At 38.7% G+C, this 27,988-nt stretch overlaps 1 long non-coding RNA gene across 3 annotated transcripts; it reads left to right on the forward strand.

Moving 5' to 3' along the window:
- Nucleotides 1-669: 669 nt before the first annotated feature.
- On the forward strand, nt 670-27,946 carry LOC140524417 (uncharacterized). Of its 3 annotated transcripts, none has more exons than XR_011973713.1 (4): nt 670-1,523; nt 8,744-8,879; nt 18,217-18,409; nt 25,319-27,946. It is a non-coding gene; the product is annotated as an uncharacterized lncRNA (long non-coding RNA). The 3 variants fall into 3 exon arrangements; XR_011973712.1 differs by lacking the exon at nt 25,319-27,946 and adding an exon at nt 24,535-25,300; XR_011973714.1 differs by lacking the exon at nt 25,319-27,946 and adding an exon at nt 21,410-21,666.
- The last annotated feature ends 42 nt before the right edge of the window (nt 27,947-27,988 follow it).

Below are 27,988 nucleotides of genomic sequence, written 5' to 3' on the forward strand. Positions count from 1 at the left end.
TACAATAAAGTACAATTTCTCTTTTGAGGATCTCCTCTACTTCCCATTCATCATCCATCCAAATTCATCTGGCAAACTTCAAAGGGCTCTGGAAGTGACAACTATTATTACATCCCACTGTTTTCCCATACCACCTCTAGACCTGAATGACTGATATGAGTTGTTTCCATGAGGTAGTCTTGGCCCCTTCTATTCTCTCTTTATTTTCATCAGCCCAGGAAACATTGTTGACACATGGATTTGATGGCTTAAAGCAGGGTAGTGTGGTGAGCAGGTACTTGGGATCGATCAATCCATGAGCATTTATTTAATGCATCAGGCAAGAGGCAGCCTTGGAACACTGACTGGCACCCTGAACTTGGAGTCAGAAGACTTGGATTCAGGTACCCTCTCTGCCACATCCTGGCTGTGTAACCCTCTCAAGGAGCTCCTTCCCCTCTTCTGCCTCCAACTCCCTAACTATGAGTGGTGCAAGGTGTTCCCCATCGAAAATTCTCTATGTCAATGAAATCACCAGTCCTATCCAAAAAAAAAAAAGATCTGCTATGTTGGGATTGGAAGCTCAATTCCGTGTGGACAGTCTCTGGCGGGTAAAGGTGGGAGCTTCTAAATCTTAGAGCTCTCACGAGACCCCCCCAGGAAACGGCAGGGAGTCGAGGTGAACCGAGCTATCTCGAGTAATTCCGCCTCTTCCCATGAGAAACGTGATGGGAGAGAGATCTCCCCGCCCTCGAGATTGTCCCGGATCTGGGCACACCTAGTTACCTAACAGCACGGTATTCAGATGCAAACTATGCGGCTGAAGGTTAAGTAGGATTGAGGAAGCCTGAAAGCTCTCTTAGCATGTGAGGAGCCAAGAGGACAGTAGGCTCCACTTTTCTTCTTTCCTCTCTCCCCTCCCCCTCTCTCCCCGCTTGTACTTCTACTTCCAATCCCTTAAGATCCTAGCCTCCTTAGGAAATCTCCCCCTCTTCCTCCTAAGGAAGACCCCCCTGCACTTGTAACCGAGACCCTAAAATAAAGCTCAACCCTTGTTCGACTCTGGAACGTCCTTTCTCTCATATGAGCATCCGGTTTTGGCCAACCGAAGACCTCGGAGGTGAGGTAAGAAGACTCGGGTAGCCCACAGGCCTCTAGGCCTGGCAGTTGGCGCCCCAACAGAGGACTGGGAGCGCAGATAATCCTGGGTGCTTTGGGAATACCCGGAAGGGGCTGTGAAAGAAGCGAGTCCCGAATCCTAGATTCGGAAGGAGAGAAAGAGTGAGAGAAGCTTCCCACACCCATGGGAAAAGGGCAGAGATGGGGAATCTATTGCCAGTAATAAAGCCAGAGGAACAGGAGGTCTGGGCTGAGAAACTTCACAGGGAATGCAGGAAGGCGGGGGTCACAATAGAGTTAGATGACCTCCGAGAATTTTGTAAAACCGAGACCCTGATATAAAGCTCAACCCTTGTTCGACTCTGGAACGTCCTTTCTCTCATATGAGCATCCGGTTTTGGCCAACCGAAGACCTCGGAGGTGAGGTAAGAAGATTCGGGTAGCCCACACAGGCCTCTAGGCTTGGCACTGCTAAGCCCTGAAGTAGTCCTGGAGAGACAGAGACACTTGAAGCAGGCTCTTACCAAGTGTAGAGCAGGAAGGAACTTTAGAGGTCACTTAGTCCAATTACCTTATTCAGTTACAATAATGAAACTGGGGCCCAGAGGGATTAAGGTATCTGCTCAAGTGGGTGGCAAAGCAAGCTACCTATTATAGTGGACAGAATGAATATGTCTGCTGCAGAATGAATTCATTCCTTGGCTCATCTGGGTCTGATCACCGGTGGGGTCCATCTGCCTCAACAGGTTCCCCAGCCTACCCTCTGGCAGGCCCAGGACTACTGTTCAGAATCACAACTGTGCCAACACCTGCCACTGAAAAAACATTTCCAGCTCACTCACCAGGACCTTGGCCCATTTAGAAAGGCTTCAGCCTTGGAAGGCTCTTCCTGTGTTTGTTCAGTTGTGGAACTGAATGGATCTGTGAGTTGGTTGGTGGGGGGGGAGTGGACTCCCTCCCTCCAGTTATACAAATAAAAACCTATCCCTGGCTCCTTGTCGGAAGTGGTTTTGGTGCCAGTACTCTATTAAATGCTCCACGAGGATATGTGTGTGTGGGTAGGTGTGGGGGTGTGTATGTGTGTGTCTGTAGGGGGAGTAACAGGAGGATGGGCAGCCCACCCAATATATTAGGTACTTTTTTCTCTAGGTTTCTTAAGTTATCCTGCAGGCCACCCATGGATCATCTTTGACTCCCAATGCATGATTCACCCACCTCCTTTTCCTGTCAATCATCTCCAATTAAATCTGTTAAGTTTCTTTTTGTGCACATATAGACCTTGATAACAGGCCTGCCAAACCTCTCTGTTAGCCTTTGGATGAGCACTTAATTTCTCTAAATATCAGTTTCTTCATCTGAAAAAATAAGGTAGACTAGGTACCCCTGAGGTTCCTCCCACTTCTGGGTATATGGGCCTATGAATCCTTCAAAGAGTTTTTTGGATTCTAGGTCTCCCCCAGGCTGAAACTTCAGCAGTCACTCAATGCTGATTGGTCTTTGACCTGTTCCATTGCTGTCCCGGGCAAGTTTGCTTCCTCGCTAGGCAGCCTTGTGTCCCCCCCACTGCCCTGGTCTCCTCATTTTGGTGTTGGAGTGTGGATAACCAATGGGCTCTGGCTCTTAGAACTCCTGACCTCAAGGGATTCACTGGTCTTGGTCTCCTGGTCAGCAGCAACTATGGGTGTCTTCTACCATTTAAAGATGGAACAGCAGAGATCACCCCCAGGATTAAATAAAAATCTGCTTGGTGTTCAAGGCCCTTCATAACCTGTCCCCTACCTCTCCAGTCTTCTAGCATCATCTGCCCAGCCCTAAAACCCAATCTGGTCTTCAAGAAGATTTTTCTAATTTGTCTTAATCCTAGGGCCTTGCATTAGTTGATTATTTCCTATTGACCTGTGTAGAGTTTGTTTGTGTCTACTTGTTTGCATATTGTCTTTCCTTGGCCAGTAGATTGTCTCCCCCCTCCAGGGCAAGGATTGTCAAAGGCAAAGACCTTTCTGTATCTCTAGCACTTAGCACAGTGCCAGGCACATAGCAGGCCTGCTATTTAATAGTAGGGGATCATGCGGTATTCCAGGAGGACTGGCACCTCTGATAGGAGGGCTGCTCATCTGCTTTTGGTATCCATCTTCACCCACTTCTCACCTGTGGTCCCAAGAAGCTAGTATGTGCTGTGGCCACATTTGGGGAGGACCATCTTGGCAGGCAGGTGGGCTAAACCAGATTATGGGTAATCAGTGAGTTAAGGCAATGTCTATCTCAAGCATGTAAAGATTTCCCCTGGCAGAATGGGTGGATGAGAACAATTTGTTCCAATGGCCAGGCCACAAAGATGGCTGAAGCAGGCACTGTGGAGCACTTGGAGCTTGGTCAGACTCAGGTCACCCACTGCATTCCAGGCCATCTGCAGTTGTCTTGAATTTTGTCTTTCCATTGAACTTTGAAGAGGGAGTGAGGCTGATGACTTTGGGCCATTCTGTCTCACTTAAATCCAATTTACTCAAAAGCCAAGACATTACCCCATGATGTCACCGGTCCTCTTCCAAAAAAAAAAAAAATGAACAACAGTATGTATGGATGTGCTCCAGTACCCTCACCATCCTGGTCACCTTCCTTGGGATGCCCTCCAACATATCAATGATCTTCCTAAGATAGGGCAGTGAGGAGGTGAGCAAGTATAGTAAGGCAGAAATAACAGATGAGAGAGGTAAGGAGATGAGGATGGATTAGAATCTGCTATCTCTTGTTTGGTCATTAACTCTTTCCCTATCTATGGATCTGATATGTAATTTCTTTCTCACACCTTTAATTTATTTTTAATCACCCTTTATGTCCAATACATGTGCTCTTTGAAGCTTATTTTGGTACATTGTGTGAGATGTTGGTCTATATCTAGTTTCTCTCAGACTGCCTTCCAATTTTCCCCACGGTTTTGTGAATAGTCATTTCTTACTTTCAGTGGCTGGAGTAGTAGGATTAATCACACCAGGCTATTGTGTTTATTTGCCTAATATAACATAATATTTTGCCTAATATACTTAATCTGCTTCCCTGATTAACCTCTATACTGCTTAACCAATACCAAACTGTTTTGATGATTACCACTTTGTGTGATAGTTTAAGATCTATATTATATAGGCTCTCTTTCTTCCCATCAAAAAAAAAAATCCCTTGAGATTTACGACCTTTTGTTTCATCAAATGAATTTGGTTATTTTTTCTAGTTCTATAAAATAATCCTTTAATAATTTGATTAGTATGACATGAAATAAGTAAATTAATCTGGATGGTATGATGATTTTTATTATATTGGCTCAGCCTACCCATGAGCAATGAGTATTTCTACATTTATTAAAATTTTTATTAGTATAAGGAATATTTTGTAGTATATTTGTAGTTCCTACATGCGTCTTGACAAGCAGACTGACAGAATATTTTATGTAATTACTTTAAATGGAATTTCACTTGTTCTCTTTTCCTGTTGGATTTTATTGGTAATATTTAGAAATGCTGGTAATATATGTAGGTTTATTTTATATCCTGCAAATTTGCTGTAGTTTTTCATTATTTCAATTGATATTAAGTCACTGTTGGATTCTCTAAGTAAACCATCAAATCATGTGCAAAAAGTGATAATGTTGTTTTCTCTTTACCTATGTTTATTCTCTCAGTTTATCTTTCTTATCTTATCATGATAACTAGGGTTTTTAGCACTATATTGAATAGTAATGGGCAGCTTTGCCTTACGTCTAATCTTATTGGAAAAGCCTCTAGTTTAACTCAAATACAGATGATGCTGACTTTTGTTTTTAGATAGAATACTACTTTTCATGTGATGGAAAGATCCATTTATTCCTATGCTTTCTAGTGTTAACAAAACCGTGTTGTATCTTGTTAAAAGCATGTTCTGCATCTGTTGAGATAATCATGCTTTTATTGTTCTTGTTATTAATATTGTCAATTATGTTTGTAGATTTCCTAACATCGAATTAGCTATTCATTTATAATATAAATTCAACCTGGTCATTGCATATAATAATTGTGATATGTTTCTGAAGTCTTTTCGCTGTGATTTCGTTTACATTTTTTTTTTTTGCATTAATGATCATTGATGACATTGGTCTTTGGTTTTGTTTCTTTGTTTAGACTCTTCTTGTTTTAGGCATCAAGAGCATATTTGTGTCATAGAAGTAAGATCTCTTCTTTCCCTATTTTTTCAAATGGCTTTTGGAATGGATTACTTAAATGTTTGATAGATTTCATTTGTAAAACCATCTGGTCCTGAGTTGTTTTTTTTTTCTTTGTGAACTCATTTATAGCTTGTTCAATCTGTTTTTCTAAGATCATGTTATTTAAGTCCTTTATTTCTTGGTCTATTAATCTGGGCATTTTATGTGTTAAAAAAAATACTCATCCATTTCATTTATGTAGTTTTATTGGTATATAATTGGGTGAAACAGTTTTTAATAATTTCTTTTATTTCTTGGTGGTGAATTTAAAATTTTAACTATTTATTACTACTGGTAATTTGGTTTTTTTCTTTTAAAAAATATCAAATCTCACAATAACTTATCTAGTTTTTAACAAATAGCTCCTAGATTTATTCATTTGATAGTCTTTTTGGGGGGAACTTCCAATTTTGTTAATCTCTTCTTTGATTTTCAGGATTTATGGTTTGCTATTCAATTGGGATTTTTAAAAAATTGTTGATTTTTCTAGTTTTTTTTTTTAGTTTGTTCTTTCTCTTCTAATGATGAAAATTTTTTGAGATAGAAATCTTTCCTTAAAGATTATTTTGGCTGCAGTCCCAAAATTTCAGGATATTATCTCATTGTTGTCATTATCATTAATTAAATTATCATTAAAATGATTTGTTCATTGGCCAATTCATTTTTTATGCTTAAGTTTTTGTCTTTGATCAATTCTTAATAATTTCTTCAGTGAGTCTTTGTCAAATATAATGTTTATTGCATGGTAGTCTATGCTTAATATATATATATGCTTAATATTTCTACTCTTTTGCATTTATTTGTTAGGTTTTTATGCCCTAATATATGCCACATTTTGTAAAGGTGACATACATTTCTGAAAATTATATGTATATATATAATATAATATATATTCTTTTCAATTTCCATTCAATAACCTCTAGATGTTTATGATATCTAACTTTTTCTAAAATTCTATTCAGGTCCTTAGCTTCTTTATTGCTTTGTGGGTGGTTGATTTATTTAAGTTTGAAGGGGTAAGTTGAGGTACTCCACTATCTACCCTGTAATTCATTTAACTTTTAAAAAATATTTAGATACTGTGCCATTTGGGATATATATATACATAAAGTATTGATATCATTAGTTCATTGTCTATTGTATGTTTCAGCAAGATGTAGTTTTCCTGTTTATCTCTTTTGATAAGTCTACCTTTGCTGAGCCTTGTCTGAAATCATGATTACTACCCTTACTGCTTTTACTTCAGTTGAGACATAATAGATTTTGGTATAATGAGTCATTTTAATTAAGTGTTCATCTTTAATTTTCGGTTGTGTTTCTTGTAAGCAACATATTGTTGGATTTTGGTTTTTAATCCATTGTGCAACTCCAGTCCATTTTATGGGTGAGTTTAGCCCATTCACATTCACATTTGTGATAATTCTGTTTTTTCCTCTATCCTATTATCTTGTGCTTTTCCTTCTCTTTCTTTTCACCTTCCTTTTAATAAGGAAGAGAAAGTTATTGAGAGAGAAATGTCCTCAGCAACAGTGCTCTAGGTTTTATACAATCTGTTTCTGTCCCTTGACCACCTTCTCTTTCCTTCATGCAGAACCCAATCATAATTTCTTATCCTTTCTTACTTTTCTTTTAAACTCCACTTTGTGATTCATCCTTCTTAGTTAGAGTTTGTTTTGCTTAGGACTATTCTTTCCCTTAATCTACCTTCCCTGTTTCCTTCATTCTGCTTTTTCCCTTTTCCCTTCTATTTCCCTGTTGAATGAAATGTTTTTTTTTACCCAACTCTGAATATGTGTGTGTATGTGTTGTGTGTGTGCCCATTCTTCCTTCCTTTGACCAGTTTATATGAGATTTCAAGTGTCACTCATTCACTCTTCCATTTTCTCCTTATTTGTAAAGATTTCTACTTAAGTACCCTGATTATAGAAAATAATTTTCCACACTCTTTCTCTCCTTCTCTCCCACACTTTCCATTCTTCTTTTAAGACCACCAGAATATAACAAAGTTACTCCTAGATGCTCTGTCTTATTAGACTCTCCTTATGACCCCTGATAACATGAGAGGACATATGCAGCATCTCCTCATATCATGACCAGCCTTTTCCTTGTTTAATACCTTGTGATTTCTTACTTTAAAAAAAAAAAACAGACCCTTTTTTGGTTCTTTTGACTCGTATTTATATTTCAAAATTTCTATGAGGTGCTGATTTTTTCATCAGGAATGCTTAGAAAATCTTCTATTTCATTTAAATTTCATTTTTTTCTCCTGTAGGATTATACTCAATTCTGCTGGGCAAGTTAATTTCAGTTGTAATCCTAGGTCATTTGCCTTCCAGAATATCATATTCCAAGCTCTTAGCTCCTTTAAACTGGTAGTCACTAAGTCTTGTGTTCCTAACTGTGATTTCCTGATGCTTATATTCTTTCTTTCTGGTTGCCAACAGTACTCTTTCTTGAAACTGGAAGCTTTGGATTTAGGCTATAATATTCCTGGGAGTTTTTATTTCAGGAGGTGACTGGTAGATTATTTCTATTTTTTTCTTTGCCTGCTAGTCCTTTAATAATTTCTTAAATATAATGTTTAAGGGGCTCTCTCTCTCTCAGCTTTCAAGAAATCCAGTAGTTCTTTTATATATATATATATATATATATATATATATATATATATATATATATATATATATATATATATATATATATATATATAAATAATTTATTTTTAGTGTTCTACAATCACTACCATAAAACTTAGATTTTTTCCCCCCATCTACCCCCCCACTACCTCCCTCCCTCCCTGAGACAGCATACAATTCTATATAGGATCTACATATACATTCCTATTGAATACATTTTCACTATAGTCATGCTGTGTAGAAGAACTAAAATAAATGAGAGAAATCATATAACAAACCAAATCATAAAATACGTACAAAAAACATGATCTGCTACATACATGATTGAATTCCATAGTTCTTTCTCTGGATGTGGAAGGCATTTTGCCTTAGAAGACCATTGGATTTTTTTTTTTTACGTACTTGCATTGCTATGAAGATTCAAGTTTACCAGAAAAAACTCTTGCACACTGTGGTTGTTGCTGTGCACAAAGTTCTTCTGGTTCTGTTCCTTTCACTCAGCATCAGATCATATAAGTCTTTCCAGGCCTCTCTGAAGTCTTCTTGTTCATCATTTCTTATAACGCAATAGTATTCCATTACATTCATATAACATAATTTATTCAGCCATTCCCCAATTGATGGGCATCCCCTTGATTTCCAGTTCTTGGCCACAATCCAGTAATTCTTAAATCATTTCTTCTTAATCTGTTTTCTGGGTCAGTTGGTCTTGTTTTAAGACCCCTTACATTTTCTTCTACTTTTTCAGTTTGGCTTGGTTTTATGTTTCTTGTTGTTGCAGGGCCATTTTCAGAGAGTTTGTTGCTTTGGCAAGGTTTTATACAAAGATTCCTTGGGATCAGTCTGAAGAAGCTTTGCACAACTGGATTCGAGGTCATGACAAAGTGCTGGGAGCTTGGGAAGAAATAGACAACAAGGTAGGTCCAAGGGCTGCATCTGACTTTCTTTTCTTGTTTTTTCTATCAGAAATATTGGGGCAATTAGATGGGGCAGTGGATAGAGCACCAGTGTAGGAGTCAGGAGGACCCGAGTTCAAATCTCACCTCAGACACTTGACACTCATTAGCTGTGTGACCTTGGGCAAGTCACTTAACCCCAATTGCCTCATCCTGGGTCATCTCCAGTCATCCTGATGAATATCTGGTCACTGGATTCAGATGGCTCTGGAGGAGAAGTGAGGCTGGTGACCTGCACAGCCCTCCCTCACTCAAAACAAAGTCAAGTGCAAGTCATGTCATCATTTCTCTGATGGCATGGTGCTCTTTGGCAATGAAGGACAAACACACACATCTTATGCAAAGCTTCAAGTTCTCTTTTCAATTCTTTCTTCTATAGTCCTTGCATCTTTTGTCCAATTTTTTCCCTACCATTTTTATTTGATTTTAAAAATCATTTTAAACTCTTAAAAAATAACCTCTTGCTTTTACCTCTTCCAGGAATTCTGGGATGATTTGTGCCCAGGTTGTGGGGTTGGTTTTTTTTTTTTTTGAAGCTTTGCTTGTAGACTTTGGAGTAATTCTGTCCTTTTGAGTTTGTGTCTTAAGCATCCCTGTCACCAAAGTAGTTCTTTTTGGAGGGTTGGTTTGCTCATTCCTCATTTGCTACATCTTGACTTGAGATTTTATGTTAGGGCTTGGCTCTGAGTCCTTCTGGGAAGGGGAACATCTGGACTGAGAGAGTGACAGAATTGTAGACTCACCTTCATTCTGGGATCCTTGACCTGGTTATTCCCCTGAAGGCTTTAGACTGGTCTAAATGGGATTGGAATTAAGTCCCTACTTAATTCCCAGACTCAGAAGCATATACCTACTGTTTCCTTTTGAATGTGATTCTACTCGGTTCATAGCCTACAGCCCATGACTGCTGCTCACCCCTTGCTGAAGGTCTCCTATCTAATGTGCCCTGGATTTGTCACCTGTAGATGGGCAGTGAATAGCAGCATTGCCAGCTGCACCTTCATGTGGGTCTGGGACTACATCTTTCCCTGATGTACAGTCCAGGTCCTCTTTCAGTCCATGCCTTGGCATACTCTATGTTACAGTTCCTGGCTATACTCCATCCCTACTGTCTTCAGACCTCGCTGTCTGTTTCGCTATGCCAACATGTGCTGGAAAAGTGACTCACCGTGAGTTTTTTTTTTTGGATTTCCTAAATAGGACTCAGTCTGGTGCATTTTCTGAATCTTTGTGGAGGAGTTGTAAGGGAGAATTCAGCTGTATTTCTTTCTGCTCTTATGATAATTTGACTCCTATTCTAATTTTTGCTTCAAAGATCTTTTGTTGAATATAATTTGTATTGAATTATGGTCAGTAAAGGTTGTGTTAAGTATTTCTGCTTTTATGAACTTGTGAGGAATTTATGGCACAATACATAGTCAATTTTGGTAAAGTTATATGCTGTTGAGAAATATATAAATTAATTGTTCCCATTCATCAATCACTAGAGAGCTATGATTTCTACTTTTTCTGAAGTTCTATTTAATTCCAAAGCTTCTTTCTTGTTGATTTGTCTAAATCTGAAAGGGGTACATTGAGATCCTTTATCATGATAATTTTGCAGCCTACTTCTACCTACGATTTAATTTACTTTTCTTTAATCGTTTAGATGCTATTATATTTTGTGCATGTATGTTAAGAATTGATATGGAATTTTTCCTGTCACTTTTAATCATAATGAGATTTCCCTACTTACCTCTTTTTATTATGTCTATTTTGACAGTAACCTTGTCTGAAATTATCATTACTATTCCTTGTTTTGTTGGCATACTTATATACATATTGTAGCATAATAGATTCTGCTTCAGCCCCACATTTTAATTCTATATGAGTTTTTATGTCTAAATACTTCTCTCTCAACATACTCTTCTTCTTCTTATTTTTCTTATAAATAACATCTTTTAAGATTGCGGTTTTTAATCCATTTTCCCACCCTCTTCTATTTTATTGGTGAAATTGACCAATTTATTCTCAGAATTCTGATGGTTAATTGTGAAATTCTTCCATCTTATCTCTCCCTTCTGCCACCCTACTGCTTCTTTAAAAAAATTGGTCAATTTCACCAATAAAATAGAAGAGGGTGGGAAAATGGATTAAAAACCGCAATCTTAAAAGATGTTATTTATAAGAAAAATATTTGAAGCATAAAGATTCACAAGAAATTAAAGAGCTGGAGTAAAATCTATTATGCTTCAGGTGAATAAAAAAAGGAAACCAGAGGTGGCAATCATGATCTCAACCATGCCACAATTAAAAAAAAAACAATTAAAAGAGTTAAACAGGGAAACCACATTATGTTTAAAGGCACCATAAACATTGAATTTTATCACTATACTATATATATATATATATATATATATGCATCACCATCTAATTACTTAAAGATAAAAGTTTATTAATTTACAGGAAGAAATATATGGAATAACTATAATAGTTGACCATTTCAGTGTACCCCTTACAGACCTAGATACATCTAACCAAAGATAAATAAGAAAGAAATTAAGACTTGAGTAGACATTTATTTAAAAGTTAGATTTATTTATTTCCAGCAACTACAGAATGGGGAAAAAAAAGAGATACTTTACAAATGCACATGACACTTTTGCAAAATTAACCATAGCACAGTAAACATTATATTCAATAAAAGATCTTTGAAAAACAGTGAGAATTAAAGACTAAATAACTTAATCCAATGAAAAGAGGGGATAAATGTTCTCTCAAATACTTTTTTATAAACAATAAATACAACAGAATCATTTATACTTATTAGTCAATTGTATAGCTATGAAGATATGGTCTGTAATAAAGAATCACATACAAAAATGTGATTTCTCCCTCATATTTTCCTCAAGGATACTCCGGATATTTGCATAGTCTAATTTTATAAATTGTATAGAGAATAGCTAGGTGTTACAGTGGATAGAACACTGGGCTTGCAGTCAGGCCTGAATTCAAATCTGGCCTCAGACGCTTGTTAGCTGTGTGATTCTGGGCAAGCCACTTTATTTTTGTCTGCTTCAGTTTCTTCAGCTATAAAACGGGGATAATGATGGTGCCGACTTCACAGGGTTGTTGTGAGGATCAAATGAGAAAATATTCCTAAAGTGCTTAACACAATACCTGCACATAGTAGATAGTTAATAAATGCTTTTCTCCCTTCTTTCCTAAAGATGAGGAGGTAGGAATATGAGTTGGTGGTGTTAAGGGATCAGTCACCTTCTGTGGATAATAACCTCTATTTTTTTCCTTGCTTTTGGAATTTTCCTTTCTTTGAGATACTTTGAAAATCAGTTTCTGAGTGCCATTAAAATTGTATTCCCTCATGTAGATTTCTTCTACATGCTTTTTGTCAGGTTCAGGAACTCTTTTTGACTTCACATTTTGAAGACTGTTCTCCATTCCCTTATGCAACAGGTTGGGTACCAAGATCCAGTTCCATTGTCATTGGTGGTGAAATGAGATCATTACAGAAATACTGGCAGATATGTTTTCTTTCACATCAGTTTGTTGTCCCATTTCCAATTTCATCAGCAAATGAATATACAATGTAAGCACCTTGAGAGAAATTGTTTCATTTTTATCTTTGTATCTTCAGCATGTAGCACATCATAGAGTGAATGCTAGCTAAATGTTCACGTGATAGAACTAAATGAAATCTATAAATACCATTGGAATGATTTGGCTCAGTTGGATTTTGTCCCAATCTTTCACTTTCACTGCTTTCCAATATTTCGGAAGCAAAATATCTCACAATTCCCTGTCCTCATCATCCACAAGATTTTGTAAATGAGCATTATTATAAACCAGTGTTGCCCTTTTCTGACTTCTGTTTTATTTTACAAAGACATCAAATGTTTGTTGATTAAAATAGTTTCTGTCTTTTCTAGTTCTCCTCATTGTGGCAGATGCTTTATATCAACTGAGAGATGGTGGTAACCAGTATCAGTGCATTTACTTATATCCATGTCCCATTTTTCAAGTGGTTTGGTTGGGCATATTATAATTGTATGCAATGCCTTCTCACCTTTATCCTTTCTTCCAGTTTTCTATTGATTTTGACGCTTGCTCTAACCATTCAGTGATCTGACTATACCAGATGACTTATAACCACGCAATTCATAGCTGAGATAATAAATAGTCCATTTGATTAATGAGGCAGCTTGGTATCTGCCTTGTCTCCAATGTCCCAACTTTTCTTAAAGAGCTTATTCTGATATAAAATATTATTATACCTATTCTGATATAAAAATATGACTGTAAGCAGGGGTATACTGGTAAATGTCTAACAACCGACTTTCAGGCAGGGAAAGAAAAGTAGTCATGAAACACTTTTAATTTCAGTCTGTAGTATTAATGTTATCGTCATAATTTTCTTAAGTCTAGACAACTAACAAAAAAATAAATCACACCTTGATATTTCGTCATTGCCAATTTCAGAAGTGTGAATGTTAACACTGAAAACTTAACAATCAGGCCTCATGAGTCAGCTCTAGCACACTCCTAACTACAGATGCCTCTGGCCTCTTTCATTTATTTCTGAGACATATTTTCCATGATTATTTTCTGTGAGAACATATTTTCTAGGATTATGATTCATGGTTATAGTCATATACTATGTAACTATGGTGATTTATATACACACACATATATAAATATATGTATGTATCCGTACATGTATGTGTAGAGTTGGAACATGTGCACACACATATGTATATGCATATGTTTACAATCACTCAGCCACTTTGTATCTCCATGGATGCAATCTGTTCTTTATTCTGCCTTGAGATAAGTCCTTCCAAGGCTTGTTCCAGGTCACGTTTATAAAATGACTTGTGATGGTGGTGGTGGGTACCATGAAATAAATGCACAATGTTCCTATAAATTAACAAATTTATAAATTTGTTCCTATAAATCAACAAATATTAAGCATCTGTCGTTCGTCAGGCAATGTGCTAGTTACAGCTTTATCACTAAGTAACTGTGAAATGGCCACTTCCTCTCTCTTGGCCTGAGTTTCCTACTCAGTAAAAAATGTCCAAGGTCCCTTTAAGCTCAGCCACTTTATAGTCCTAGGTTCTTCAGCTTTTTGTCTTAGACTACAGGGATCACCCTTAGATTCTTTCATTACAAGTAAGCAGGGCTGTGTGCTGGCTCCCATGCTTTTTACCATGACGTTTCCAGTGATGTTGTCAGATGACTTCAGTGAGAATGAAAAGGTCAGATACCACACTGATGGTAGATTATTTAACTTGAAAAGGCTGCAAGCCAAGACTAAAGTGGAGGGAGAGATGGTGCATGTTTTTTTTTCTTCCCAGATGATTGATTACTCAATACAGCCTTTGAGGCTGATTCTCTGATGCTTGTGATAATTTTGGCCTGACAATGCCAAGAAAACACAGATTCTCCACCAATTAGCATCACCCCATTCATATACAGAGCCACTGGTTACAGAAAATGGGGAAATGTTGACTGCTATGGGAAAGTTTACTTGCCTTGGCAATATATTTTCTAGGGAAGTCCACATAGATGATGGTGTTTTCACACATTGCCAGAGCTAGCTTAGTGTTAGAGAGGCTGCTAAGGAGGGTGTGGGAGAAAAGAGGTGTTAGACTGCTTACCAGATGGAAGGTCTACAGAGCCATTGTGCTGACCTCATTGTTGTATGCCTGTGAAATCTGGATAGTCTACCAGCGTCATGCCAGAAAATGGAATTGCTGAATTCTCTTGGTAAGATTCTGAAGATCACCTGGCAAAATAAGCTACCAGACACTGAGGTTCCAGACACTGAGGTCCTTTATTGAGTTGAACTGCCAAATATTCAAACCCTGATGCAGAGAGCATAACTCTGATGGGCTGGACACGTTATTCAAATGCCAAATGTGTGTTTGCCTAAAAGACTATTTTATGGAGAACTCACACAAGGCAAGTGCTGACAGAGAGGTCAGATGTGTTACAAGGACACAAGGTTTCTCTGAAGAACTTGGGAATCGGTTGAGAAAAACGGGAGACACTAGCACAGCACTACTTAGCATGGTGTGCCTACATCAAAGAAGGCTCTGTGCTCTGTGAGCAAAGTGGAATTGCAGCAGCTCATAAGAAACATGAGATGCCCAAATTTAGAGTCATCTGCACTCCAAATTTTCATATGGACCTCTACTAGAGCCTTCTGAGCATGTATAGTCATACACATTGTACCTTGACTCCAACATGTTTTGGTCCTCTTTAAGCACAAAGGACAACAACCAACAGGCATCTTAGAAATTCCGAATGCCCCAGGGTGGATGAAATAGGAGCGGTGAGAAGGACAGGAGTGATGCTACCATTTCTATTTACATATGAGAAAACTGAGGCCAAAGGACGTTATGACTAATATGGAAATTCTCCTCAACACTTTGATTCACAGGTCTCTCCTTCATGAAATCTTCCCAGATCTTAGAAGGATTTGATCCCTTTATTCTCTGTATAACAATAATAATAGCTTGAATTTCTACAGTGCTTCATGGCTTCAACGCTTTGTGTGATTTTTTCATGTTATGCCATACAATTCAATTCAACAGGTATTTATTTAGCAACTACTATGTGCCAGGCACTGAGCTGGCTACACAAAGACAAAAATAAAAACATCTCTTGCCCTCAAGGATCTTCCATTTTACTTACATTTAATCTTCACAATACCCCTGTGAAGTAAGGAGTTACAAGTATTGTCTCTATTTTTCAGAGGAGTAAACGACTTTAGAAACATTGTTGCGTCATTTTTCAGTCATTTCTGAATCTCTGTGACCCCATTTGGGGTTTTCTTGGCAGAGATACTGGAGTGGTTTGCTATTTCCTTCTCCAGCTCATTTTACAGATGTGGAAACTGAGGCAAACAGGAGTAAGTGACTTGCTCAGGGTCATAAAACCAGTAAGTGTCTGAGGCTGGGTTGCTCAGGGTCATATCTCTAGTAAGTGTCTGAGGCTGGACTGAACTCTGGTCTTCCTGACTCAGTGCTGGGCACTCTATACTATGCCTGAATTGGAACCCAGGGACCCTCACTTTCCCTCATTGTTCTTCCCACTGTTTCATAGCATGACTGTGTCTTTCTCATGCACTTATTCTGTTCCATTCATCTGGATCATAGTTTGGAAGGATAGCACCATGGAAAGAATGACACAGATCTGGGAAGACCAGTATTTTAATATTACCTCTGCCACTTTCCAGACAGTGACTAGGTAAATTAACCTCTCTATGTTTTCTCACCTATCAAATAGGGATAATCATAACACAAACAATCATCTAAGAAGGTTTTTGTGAGAAAACGCCTTTGTAAGTCTTAAAACGTAGAATTGTAGGAAGAGGGGGCCTTTCTGGTGGCCAAAGCCCCAGCACCATGGCAACGAGACTGCTGAGAACAGATACACAGAGTGGAGACAGAAATGTGGGACAGGGAAATGTTGTTTGTCCTTCACTCTCAAAGAGGACCATGACATCAGGGAGGTGACATCATGACATGCAAGTGAATTGGATTGAAGTGAGGCAGGGCTATGCAAGATCAACAGCCTCACTTTTTCCTCCAGAGCCATCTGGGTCCAGTGGCCAGGTATAGATCAGGACAACTAAAGGTGGCCCCCTGGGAAAGGTGGATGGAGAAAGGAGGAAATGGCAGGTGTTACAGAAGTGTAAGCCACCATTGCTGCCCTTGTTTTCTGTGTCTATGTCTCTGTGATGTATTAGCTTCTCCTATAGGGATCATAATTGTATTCTTTTGTTGAATACACTTATGAACCTCAAGATTTAATGGCCGCTACAGGGGACCATCCCCATCCCTCCATCCCATGAATTAGGCGACGTTAGATAATCCTTTTTTTTTTTTTAACGAATAAGTATTGATTCATTTTGCTGTCACTTTCTCATGATTCCTTTCCCTCCTACTCATCTAGAATACTCTTTTATAAGAGAGTTAAGCAAAACAAGCCCATCCATTGACTCTGTCTGATGGCATGTACTTTATTTGGGGAATTGACTCATCCCTCTTATTACAGTAAATTTTGTTCATGCAAAAGATGTTCAATTTTGTGCAATTAAAATGATCGACTTCATATTCTCTGAACACCACTATCTCTTATTTAGATAAGAATTTTCTCTTTGCCATAATTCTTCCAGGTTGGCATGTTTGTGAGTGTGCATGCATGTATACATGTGTGTACATGTGTGTTGTGGATTCCTTTGTTGGTGTGTTGAAATATATGGAGCCCTTCTCAAAATGTTTTTAAATGCATAAAATACATGAGATTACACAGGAAACAGATTCTATTGAAATACAGTTATCCAAGTATTTTAAATGCTGATAGAGAATGAGTACTGAGTACTCAAGTGTACCCTAGAACCCTGGCTTGGCTAGAGATGGAGTGACCCCTCATTCCAATTTCTGGAAAATCTTTCTTTTCAGTTAACTTTTATACCCAAATATGTTAAGCATTTTGTATTGATTTTGAATGAAACTTTTCCCCATCTCCATTTGCTAGATTGTGTATGTGCGTGTGTGTACTCACACGCACACACATATGTACGTATACAGTATATGTGTACATATGTGTGTATATATTGAGCGCGCGAGAGAGACAGAGACAGAGACAAAGAGAGAGAGAGAGAGAGAGAGAGAGAGCTAGGTGACATAATAGATAGAATGCTGGACCAGGAGTCAAGAAAACCTGAGTTCAAGTCTGGCCTCAGACACTCACTACTGTGTGACCCCAGACAAATCACTTCACCATGTTTGCTTCAGTTTCCTCATCTGTAAAATGAAATGGAGAAGGAAATGGCCAACTGCTTCAGTATCTCTGCCAAGAAAATCCCAAATGGGATCACTGAAATAATTCAACAACAACAAAACATACAGAAAGTCTCCCAGTTTTGTGAGACAGCTAATTAAAAGACAGCACACTACTTTAATGACTTTTAATTGCTTTGATTAACTTTTTCCTTGATTTTCTAGGATTCTCTAAGTTAGCCATGGTATCATCTCAAATAGAGACAATTTTACCCCCTCTTTGCCTATGTTTACTGTCCCCATTTCTTCTTATCTTACTGCTTAGCTAGCTTTTCCAGAACTATATCAAATGAAGGTGGCCATAACAAGCATCCTCACTCTACCCTGATCTCATTAGGAAGAGCCTTGGGAACAGCAGAGCTCCCTAGACCACCTGCCCTGCTTCCTGCTTCTGTCTCCTTCCCTTCACCATCAAACAAGGTGTCACCTTTGTGTACCTGCCTCTGCAGGTGTGGCAGCCCCTGCCTCTTCAGAAGACCCAAGCATTCTCACCACCAAAGCCCTTGGCACCATTGAATGTGGTGCCTTTCAACGGATGGGGTTTTGTCAGGGGAGATGACAGTCCAAGTGAAATAATGATGATGCCACCCATGTGAGCTGTTGTGTCCTAAGAGCCACTGAACCTTCCCATCTGACTTGCAGGTGAGAACTCTGTGTGTGTGTGTGTGTGTGTGTGTGTGTGTGTGTTGTCACCTTTGAAGAGAGGGAATATCTGACTTTTCTAGCACTGTGCTTTGCATACTCTATGAGCCTAATAAATGATTTTCATTCATTCATCTATCCATTCTAATGTTTCCTCATCGCAAATAATGGTTTTAGGTAAATACTATTTATCATGTTACGGATTTCCTTTGCTTGTAATGCTTTTAACAAGAATTACTGGTGTATTTTTTCAAGATTTATTTTGTGTTATATCTAGTCAAGACAGATTAGCTGAAGCTGCAAGGTGCCCGAGAGGGAGACAGGTAGCAGCCTGTTAGCCAAGTCAAATAACCACCACCACCTTGATCCTCATTTCCTCTCACACCTTGAGAGAGACAGCCCAGTACCCTGAGCCCTAGAGCCTCGGGAATAGAAGGTTTCCATCAGACCTGCTTCCAGTCCAGCATCCATAGCCATCATGGAGGAAAGAAATCACTGCAGAGAGAGGGCCCACCTCCTTCATCACCACCAGCAACAAGTGCCAACTGACTGACACCCACAGGCAGTTAGACACAGAAATGCAAGGAATGCAACACTTCCCAGACCACAGGTCTGATTCCAGTCTACTCCTCATAGACACTATCCAGAGAAGCATTTCCTGTGGGCAGAGCTCAATGCCTGGCCCATAGTGAGTGCCTAATAAATGTTTTAGTATTTTTAAAAATATTATTTATTTTCTAATTCAATTTTTAAAACATTTTAGTTCCAAATTCTCTCTCTCCCCCTCCCACTCCCATTGAGAACACAAGAAAAATAAAAACCATCGCAAACATGTATAAACAAGCAAAGCAAATTTTTACATTAGCTATGTTCTAAGGGGAGAGGGAGCAAGAAAAAGAAAGAAATAGAAGAAAATACGTTTCAATCCATACGTTGATGTCATCAGTTCTCTGTCCTCAGGTGGATAGTCCTTTTAAATTGTGGTAGATCATTAGAGTTGTCGATCAGAGTTACTAAGTCTTTCACAGTTGATTCTTGTTACAATGTTGCTATTCTACGTGTACTACAATTTCCTGGTTCTTCTCACTTCACTTTGCATCACTTCATATAAATCTTCCCAGGCTTTTCTGAAACCACCCCTTTCATCATTTCTTATAGCAAAATAGTATCCCATCACAATCATATACCACAGCTAGTTCCTTCACTCCCCAACTGATGTGCATCCCCTCAGTTTCCAATTCTGGACCACCACAAAAAGAGTTGCTAGAAGGATTTTTTGTGCATGTGGATCCCTTTTCCTTTGATTTCTTTGTGGTATATTATTTATTTGTAGCAATTATAGTTTAATAGCTTCATGTGAATGGTTTCATGCTACTTTTTCTTTTTGAGGGTTCCACTAGTTCGCAATTCCTTCAGCAGAGCATTAATGTTCCTCTTTGCCCACATCTTTTCTAGCATTTGTCATTTTCCATTTTTGTCATATTCTTTCTCTGTTTTCTCATTCTTCTAGTCTCCTTCTTGGCTTTGACTCAATATTAGTACTGTACTCTGATCTCTTCTGGGATGGGTGATAGCACGTGAGGGAAACCTGGGCTTCTCTCTTTTATATCCTTCTTCCATTTTCCCAGCTCAGCCTGGGGACCTATAAGTTTTCAAGTGTGTTCATAGCCCTCCTGATCTGAGTTTTGCAAGTTCTTGGCAGGGTTTGGGTCTGATGGCTTACAAGTGGTTGATGTTGCAGTACATTATAGCTCAATTCTGTCACTGTTAGTGCACTGGGGGGTTCTGAAGGTTCATAGTGACTGAACTGCTGACTCTTCCTTTCTTGGTTTCTCACCTTGGTTTATTCCACTGCAGGTTTTTGTGCTATGTGAAAGGTTAGAACTGAGTCATCGCTCTTCACTCTTCTGCATTCAGAGCCACCTGGCTATGTTTCTGGGATTTGGTTTGTGTTCATTATTCAGCCAGACTCCCATGCTTGCTTGTGGCTGCTTCTTTCCAGCCTGTATCTATGCCCTGGAAAAGGGTAACGGGTGTCAGGGCTGCCAGATTGTACCTCTGCCTGCTCCCAGAGCTAGTTTAAGGGTCCTCTGAGATTCTTTCGGCCTTGGTGCATTTGGCCCTGGTGCTCTCTCAGTTCCCTTCCCATCCCAGAGATCTGTGATGCTCCCAGCATTATTGCCCTGTCCTCAGACCTATTGTCTTCAACTTTCTTGTGCTGGAAAAAGGATTCACTTTGACGTTTTCTTTGCTTGCCTAATCATAATTCAGGCCAGTGCTTTTTCCAGGTTCTTGTGATAGAGAGAGCCAGACAAAAATGCTATCACTCCCCCACTTTTACTTAGCCCCCTGATGCTTTATTAATTTATCCATTTGTCATATATTTAGAGAATATATTTTGTTACTGTTGCTATTAATATACTCTGTAATATATATGAGATACAGCAAAGCATGGTGGAAAGTCTCAGGTAAGCTCCCTGTATTGATAGAGGGAAGTCCCATCCCTAAAATGCTGATAGTTTTTCTAATGTTGAACCATGCCTACACTACTGTTAGAAATCCCACCTGATCAGAGTGTATATTTTGAATATAGCTGGTCTCGATAAGGATGAATGATTAATCTCCTGACCCTTTGCATGTATTCAAAGTTTCATTATTCAAAGTTATCATTATGTCATGTGTGGAAATTGACTCCAGTCTAATGAAAATAGGCAACGCCAATTAGAACAACAGAGCCACTTCATGGGATGAATGATTTGCTTCAATAGGAGCCTACCTGTTTATTTGTATAGTTTTTTTTTGCTAATATTTTATTCAGCATTTTTACAACAAAATTCAGTAGTGATATTTCTTTCTCTGCTTTGTTTCTATCTGGTTTGGGATTCACAAATCAGGGATTCCTGATTTTTCTCACAGGAGTTTGGTAAGGTATTTTTATTGACGTGTTGGACAGTGCCTTAAGTAATATAGTAATTAATTGTTCTTTAAATGTTTCGACAGCTAGGTGAAAGTGGATAGAGTCAGGGAGTCTCAGAATCTGGCCTCAGACACCTACAATATGTGTGACCCTGGGCAAGTCACTTCAACCTGCTTGCCTCAGTTTCCTCATCTGTAAAATGAGCTGGAGAAGGAAATGGCAAACCACTCCAGTATCTTTGCCAAGAAAATCCTAAAAGTGGTCACAAAGAGTCCTCCATGACTGAAAACTAAACGCCCACAAATGTTTGATAGAATTCACTTAACAAGTTTATTCAAGTCTTGGGTTTTTTTCCTTTGGAAGTTTATTTAACGTTTTAATCTTTGTTTTTGAGAATTGAATGTTTATTTTCTCTATCTTTTTTCTATAAGTTTTAAAATATTCTTAAACATCTTAAAATTTATAAATTTTAAAATAAAAATATTTTCTGTTCATAAATATTCATCCATTTCATTTTTTTTATTCTTCTAGCATATAACTGGGTTAATAGTTTGTGGTAATTTTTTTTAAAAATCCTCTTCATTTGCTGTGAATTCTTATAATGAGCTCTTCCTCTTCTTTTGAGCAAGTAAGCAAATGTTTTGTCTATTTTGTTAGAATTTTTTTAAGTTCCTGGTTTTATCAACTCGTAGTTTCTGTGTTTTCAATTTTATTTCTTTAATTTTCAGCATTCCTAATTTTGTAGATATTTGATGATTTTTAATTAATTAGTTTTCTGAGTATTTTAGTGGCATGCTCTCCATTGATCCTGTGTTTTTTTCTTTTTTGCTGACAAAAGTGTGTAGAAACAGAGGGTTTTTCCCTTAAAGACTCTTTTGACTGCATGGTAATTTTTTGTTTGTTTGTTGTGTCTTTATAATAATTTTCCTGTACAAAAGTATGTTTCTGTGATTTTCTAAACCTCTCTCTCTCTCTTTTTTTAAAAAAGGATTATTATATTCAGTCTGTATTTGACCCTAATTCCCTTCCTTAAATTCCCCTTATTGACTATAATTTTTACCATGTTATAATCTCCAAAAAATGTGTTTCATATTTCTTATATATCATATATTTCATATTGTGAGTTCTTTATCTCCTAAAGAAACATATGGTCAATTTTTGTACAGGTGCCTGCAAAACTGAGAAATACACGTATTCCTTGTGATTCCTATTAAATAATTATGAAAGACCCATAATGTTGGCAGTGATTTCCAGAAAATATTCTTCAATACTTTGAGTTATTTGAATGTGATCAAACCAAAACCCACCCTTCTCTCATAATGCTTTGAAATTGTTTTTCTAAATGCAGAGTACTAAGACTACTTGTCAAGAATTGCCACTAACTAGCCACATGACCCTGGAGAAGTCATGTCCTATCTTTGAGTTTCAATTTCCTTATGTATCATACAGGAATAATGAAGCAGTATGGCATAGTGTGTGTAGAGTACTGGGCTTAGACTTAGAATGACCTGGGTTCCAAACCTGCCTCTGGTACATGCTAGCTTTATCACCTTGGGCTAGTCATTTCATCTCCATTTTCCTGCAGAAACTCTGTAGGGCTCAGGTATACTTGAATTATGATGCGTGATGTATAGAGTTTAAAGTTATGAGGAGTTACTCCACAAAAGTTCCCCAGATTACTGAAATCATTGCTTCTATTCATAGTAATATAAGGATAATACTATTTGTACTTGAGAGGAAACATGACGTATGAGGACATATGAAAGTCAGAAAGATTTGGATCCAAGTCCTGCTTGTGACACGCACTAGTTGTATGCACAGGGGCAAGCACTCTTAAGTGACAGTGGAGGATATGTTTGGCATTAGTGGAGGGAGCTTCCACGCTGGGATTTCTCTACATGAATAAAATAACACTCAAATGACTTGTCCTAGGTACCCTTCAGGAATGTGATTTGTCAGTTGTGTGTGTTCTGGAAATTAGAGTCAACGGTGTAATCATTAACAATGAAATATGTCTTTCTCCATCCAAGTCCATCTTCTCATTGGAGAACCCTGAATTCTCAGAGAAAGAACAAGTGCTGGCAGGTCCTACCAAGCCAGGAAAGTCTTAAATGCCCATCTAGAAAGTACTTAGAGGAACAGCTGCCCGAGGCTCAAGCCTGAGATATTTTACCAATTATTTCATGAGCTTCACTTGACTCGGTGTAGCCTAAGTCTTGATTCATCTCCTTGGTTGGCTGCATTGACCTTTGGCTGACAAACTGACCTGTTTTGAGGCCTGGATTCTTGAGGGTGTTGATCAGGGCTTGGTCTTAGTTGTCATGGCTGGGACAAGCCAGGGTCACCTCCTAATGACAGGGCCTGGGAGGAGAACATCGCTAGGGGCTCATTGAAGCACTCCAAGAAGGAAGACTGGAGGACAAGGGGGTCCAGTAGTTTTATGACATTTTTTTAACACAGGATTTTTCCCAAGCCATGGGCTCCTCTTCTTTGCTCTTAGCAACTATGGAAAAGGAAGTCTCTTAAAACTGGTGTTGACCTTTTTTGCAGACTGAGAGTATTTGTGTTTCTGGTTACCTAGAATTATCTGCCCCACCTTCCATCTTTTGTACTCAGCCCTGGGAAGAGTGACTTCACTCTCTGGGGTGCGACCTGGATTCCTTGACCAGTATTTTCTTTAAATTGTAAGCTGGATCAAAATGTACATGGAAAGCTAGATATTAATAGAATGTCCGAGTGAGAAGAGATCTAAAAAATCATCATACCATACTGGACAAGAATCTCCTTGAAGCCAAATTCTCCTTCCCTTTCTTTAAGAATAAAAAACAAGTGTGTGTGTGTGTACACACACACACACACACACACACACACACATACATATATACGCACACACATAGACTTGTATCTCTCCCTTACTCAACCCCTAACTGGACAATTAAAAAATCCTAATAAATAATAGACATAAGTATATAAAGTCAGACAAAACTAATTCCCACATTGATAGACTGCTCTTCTCATTTTTAGTAACCTGGATACTTGTTTTGTTGTTGCATTGATCTGAGTCCTAAAGTGGTTTTTCCCTACCCCATAGCAATAATGGCATAGCTTGGTCTCCTGGTTTTCCTCACTTCCCTCTGCATCAGTTCATCCATGCCTTCCTAGTTTTCTCTGCAAACATCCTTTTATCATTTCTTGTTTCCCTTTCCAGTATTCTTTTCACCAAAAGATCACATGGCAACATGCAGCTGGATTACTCCACGTCCATCTCAACTCAAGTTCTTGTTGTTCAATCTTGTCCAATTCGTGACCTCATGGATCATACTGGCCATGGGGTTTTCTTGGCAAGGTACTGGAGCAGTTTGCCATTTCCTTCTCCAGTGGATTAAGGCAAATAGAGATTACACAGGTAATAAGTATCTGAGGTCTGAGGTCTTCCTGATGCCAGGCCCAGCATTTTAGTTACTCATCCACCTACCTGCCTACAACTCAAGCAGGGTCAGACAATTAGAACTGGAAGGGACCTTAGAGGTCATCTAATTCAGCCCTCTTGTTTTATATATGAGGAAACTGAGGCCCAGAAAAGTTAAGTGACTTACCCAAGGTCTCATGTCAGTTTGAAGTCAGGCCAAAGGATTCCACTACAAAATACTCCCTTACTTATTATTCTCCTTGGGAACCAAAGATAAATAGAAATTTAATAATTCCACTTTGCTGGTTAGTCCTGTCCCATCCTCCGTCTAAGCAGTGAGTATGGACTTCTGTCCCAGGGATTCCCGTATTGATTGCAAGGTTCAGTTTATGCTTGGATGCTAGCCTTCTGGACATCAGCTTGTATCAATAAGCACCCCAACTATCACAGGGGGACCTGCTATCACAGGTTCTTAGATCTGCATTCATAAAAGGAAAGCAACTTTCAAGGGGTTAACAATCACTTTAATCAGGGACATGTATCAATCCTTTAACCAAGCACATATATTATTCACCTATTTCAGGGGAGTCAGCACCCCAAACTTCAAAGAAAATACAGAGAAATTAAAGATCAACAAATATGGCTCCCTCTGCCTGAATTCAACAGATAGGTGCATCCCAACTATCTGACCACGGTTACCAGAGAGGAAAGCACAACATCTGAGTTCTCAAAGCCGGTGGTGGGGGACTCCTTTAGTGGCTTCCCAGAATCCTCATCTGGCCAAACAAACACTTCCAGTCAGTAAGACCAAAATAAAACTGCACCTCAGAGTCTTTATGCATTTTTTAGAGGCAAGAGGACATCACATCCCTTGAGCACCAGCGCCTCATTAAAAAAAGTCATGGACCTTCTTACAAATCTTCCCAGGCCCTTCAATGGATGGGAAAGATCCTCCTTAATCACATTCTAATAGAGGCATTATACTTCTTGATTATACTAAAACAAAAACAGCAAAAGATCCTACTTTACTTGCCATTACATAGCCATCTTTTCACACTTATCTTGTGACCTGCCCTCACTGCCATTTCTCAGGTGCTCTGCTTTTAAAAATTTGGAGAGCAAAGTGGAACTATGCCCAAAAGACTCTAAAGCTGTGCATACCTTTTGATCCAGTAATACCACTACTAGGTCTGTATCCCAAAGAGATCAAAGAAAAGGGAGAAGACCTACCTGTGCAAAAATATTTATAGCACCTCTTCTTGTGGTGGCAAAGAAGTGGAAATCCAGGGGATGCCCATCAGTTGGGGAATAACTGAACATGTTGTGGTATATGAATGCAATGGGATACTATTGTGCTATAAGAAATGGTGAGAAGGCAGATTTCAGAAAACCTGGAAAAACTTATATGAACTGATGCTGAGTGAAGTGAGCAGAACCAAGAGAACATTGTACACAGCAACAGCCATAACATGCAACGGCTGACTTTGATAGACATCTCTTCTCAGCAATGCAAGGATCTAAAACAAATTCCAAAAGAGTCCTGATGGAAAGTGCTATCCACATCCAGAGAAAGAACCATGGAGACTGAAGGCAGATCAAAGCAGTCTATTTTGACTTTTTTTTTATGGTTTTTTCATTTTGTTCTGATTCTTCTTTCACATGACTAAAGTGGAAATATGTTCAACATGATTGTACATGTATAACCTGTATCAGATTGCCTGTTGTCTTGGAGAGGGCAGAGGGGAGGGAGGGAGGTAGAAAAATGTGGAACTCCAAATCTTACAAAAGTGAAAGTTGAAAACTATCTTTACACATAATCAACCCCCCCCCCACAAAATGTTATTAAGTACAAAAAAAAGAAAGGCAAGAGCATATCTTGTTTTACATTGTGTATTCATCCTTCGTTGCTGAAGAAGATCATGCCATCAAAGAAATAATGACATGACTTGCACTTGACTTTGTTTTTGAATGAGGGAGCGCTGTGCAGGTTACCAACCTCACTTCTTCTCCAGAGCCATCTGAATCCAGTGACCAGATATTCATCAGGATGACTGGAGATGACCCAGGATGTTTAAAGTTTGAAACATGCATGTTTTGGTGACAAATGATCTCTAGTGATTGACTTTTAGGACAAATTTAAGATGTAAGCCCTGGTCAAATTTTCTGATTTGTGAAACCTGTCATCTGGTATCTGCCTCTGGGCTGATTGCTAATTGTGTCCTACTACTCAGTGAGGAATGTGACTGCTACTGGCAGAAGTTTGCCTCAGGAGATAATTCTATCCTCAGCCTGGGATGGAAGCCTTCTGCCTCAGTTTCTCCATTGTGTTCCTTTGAAAAGGAATGTTTACCCACTTGACTCTTTCTGAGTTTGGCTATAAAGTGAAGATGACATCTAATTAGGTCCTTGCTTTTCATCTTCATGACATGTTTCTATAATCAAAGCAGATAGTTTAAGATGTAAGCACAATGCAAGTAGTGGAATCTTGCTGCTTTCACTTAGTTGGGTAAATGAATACTATGGAGTGAAAGATAAAATCTCTGAAATAGAACATTCTTTCTGAATGTTATGGGAATAATTAGATAAAGAAAAGGAAACCAAAGTATAAATGTGATGTTGAATCATTGTTCCATAGGACAAGACTGGGATTTAAAGTTAACTGTAATTGTATGGAATTATTGAGGTTAGGGATGCTTGGGACCCAAACTCCAATCTCAGGAAGTGATGGGATCACCTAGGTAAAGAGTATAGAGGGAAAAGAGAAGAGGGTCCAGGGCAGAGCCTTGGGAGATAGATAATGAAAGGGTACAGTCTCTTGGAACCTCCTTGAAATCCCCTTGAAGCTTCCCACTTAACCTGGGCTTTCATACTCAACTCTGTTGCCCTTGGCCTAACCTGGTCCTCCATTGTCTGTTACCTCTTCATTGCCCCACCTGCTTCCCACTCAAACCCTCCATTTTCTGATACCTCCCAATTACCTCCAGCTGTTTCCCATCCTGGATTACATCAGTAGTTACCCCAGTCTCATCAAGACCACCTCTAGATCTTTCCAACAGACTTTCTGTATATAGGTTCCTTTTTGCCTCCATGAAGGCGCTCAGATTCAATCCAGCTCTGACTCTGTCTAGCTGAGACTGTATCTGGCCCACTTGTAACAAGCCTTACAAATGCTTAGGCTCCTTAAGAGTCAACCCAGTATGGTGAATCTTTAATAAACTTTGTTTTTCTTTGGTTTTAAGAAGGCTTGTGTCAA

The sequence above is a fragment of the Notamacropus eugenii genome, chromosome 2 (assembly GCF_028372415.1).
Source record: "Notamacropus eugenii isolate mMacEug1 chromosome 2, mMacEug1.pri_v2, whole genome shotgun sequence".
In the NCBI taxonomy this organism is placed as follows: Eukaryota; Metazoa; Chordata; class Mammalia; order Diprotodontia; family Macropodidae; genus Notamacropus; species Notamacropus eugenii.